Genomic DNA, 2,500 nt, shown 5'->3' with positions numbered 1-2,500 from the left:
TCTATATATCTATTTATCTATCTCTATATCTATCTGTCGATCAAGCAGTCGCTCTACCTACCTAAATATTTGTCTATCTATAGATCTATCTATCGAGTCTGTCTATCTATCTATCGATCTATCTATCGATCTATCTCTCCAGATGATCTATCTATCTCACTATCCATTAATAGATTTCTAAAAAGAAAGAAAGATATGGATCTATCACTACGCCCTGTATCAGGAATTCACAAACAGACAAAAGAAAATTGTTTCTTCGTTGTTGCAAATCTCTGAGCGAAAGCAACAGCCAAAACGTATCTATGATTTATTTATTTATTTATTTTAAGAGAAAGGACCCATCGTGCAACGTCATTGCTCATGGTAGAATATGCAACGTCCTCGTACTTGATGTTGAAAAGAGCAATGCGCAATAAATGAAAGAATAAATGAAATGAAAAAATGATATGACAAGAAAATCGGTTAGCTTATACCTTGCCAAACAATCTCAGTGTTATTTGTGTATCATAGTGTGTTTGTTTACATCGCTTCACGTACACATAAGCACATGTTGTTTTTATGTGGAACACACACGTAAGTACACATGTACATATACACTCCACCTCCTCCTACTCTTATACAAGCATAGCCATTTACTAAAAGAATGAACCTTTGGCATTTTTTTCCGATGGCAATCTTGCGACACCCAAAACCTGTCGCGTGATCGGAGGCGAGACAGATCGCAAGCTCCGCCCACTACTGTGACGTAATGGTTGACGGTTGACAACTACCTCTTTTACTACCTCTTACACAGTATTTTGGATTACAATATCCTAAACGGCTTTTGGTAGCTTATGGTGGATTGTACTGCGATATAGATACCCAATATAAATACGTATTTGTATTAAAATAACCGAAGTAAGAGGGATGCATCTGGCAACTTGATAAATGTTTACCTGTCACCTGTCGCGTGAGACGTGTCGGAAAAGACGACTCTAACCTCTCGATAAGCAAGAGGCTAATAAGGGTCTGCAGAATGGGCGTGGGCGGGCGTGGGCGTGAAAATTGTTCTCTGAAGACTAGATATATTGTCAGGTCATTGCTTAATATATTTTTTTTTTCGATTTCTCTCTATTCATAATATCAGTCATCCAACCTGTCTATATCTCTATCTCTATTTCTTTTTTATACACTGAATTAGTTCAGAAAAAAAAAACTTACCCTGACTACTTACCATGAGGGGCCATATTATCTTGAGTTATTACCTGAATAAAGAAAAAAATGGAATATCTATATTGCAATTGTAATAACAACAATGATCCTATTACAACGCCAGCTGCAACGATAACAACAAAAACAATAGTAACTATTACTATAACTATATTACTATTATCAACATTATTATCATTACTACCAAGTAATATCTACTGCTGCTACTAACTCTTTCTCCTCCTCCTCTTACCATCTCCTCCTCCTCCTCCTCCACTTTCTCCTTTTTTTCCTTTTTCTCCTCCTCCTCCTCTTCCTTTTCCTTCTCCTCCTCCTCTTCCTTCCTCCTCCTCCTCTTCCTCCTCCTCCCTTTCTTCCTTCCTCTTCCTCTCCTCCTCTTCTTCCTCTCTCCTCTCTCCCTCCTCCTCTCTTCCTCCTCTTCCTCCTCCTCCTCTTCCTCCTCCTCTTCCTCCTCCTACTACTACTACTAATGATAACGCTGATAAAGTCAGTAATAGCAATAAAGAGCGAGAGAAGCAACGGTAGCCTTATATAATGCAAGATATGAAACTAATATATTCAGTTAATGGCTGCGGGAGAGGTCAAGCGCACAGCTGCAGGGAGCATTTTCTTGTCTCATTTTCATCTTATCTCATTTTCATTTTCTTTTTTTGCTCTTCGTTTTTCCTTCTCTTTCTGTGGCTCTGTTTGTCTGTCTTTCTCTCTCTCTGTGTCTGTCTAGCTATTTATTTCCTTTCCTTCCCCAATTTTTTTTTTCTCTCTCTTTTCTTCAACCAACTTCTCTCTCTCTCTCTCCTTCTCCCAATCCCTCTCTCTTCCTCCTTTCCTTCCTTCTCTTTTCTTCTCTCAATCTCTCTCCTTCTCTCTCCCTCTCTCCTTCTCTCAATTTCTCTCTCTCCATCTCTCAATCTCCCTCTATCCCTCCTTCCCTTCCCTCTCTCTCTCCCTCTCTCTTTTCCTTTACTCCTTCTCTATCTCCCCTCTCTCTTTATCACGAAAAGGACGACTTTATCAAGATATTAAGAACGGCGGCTGCTCCCCTACTGGCGATATATCTTTCTGGTACGAAAGACTTAAAAAAAAAAATCTCAATATTTGGCTCTGTGCGGAAGTTCTTAATAATTTCCTGGCGTATGATTTATTTCCGTTTTCGCAATTTAAATGATCTGTTGTCCTTATTATTTCAATATTTGCACCGTCGTTAATATTATTAATATTATTATAATTATTTTTGTTGCTGGATGTAATCACTAATACTGTTTTCATTATCATCACAATTGTCATTATCATT

The sequence above is a fragment of the Penaeus monodon genome, chromosome 12 (assembly GCF_015228065.2).
Source record: "Penaeus monodon isolate SGIC_2016 chromosome 12, NSTDA_Pmon_1, whole genome shotgun sequence".
Lineage (NCBI taxonomy): Eukaryota > Metazoa > Arthropoda > Malacostraca > Decapoda > Penaeidae > Penaeus > Penaeus monodon.
Note: the sequence above shows the minus strand (reverse complement) of the source record.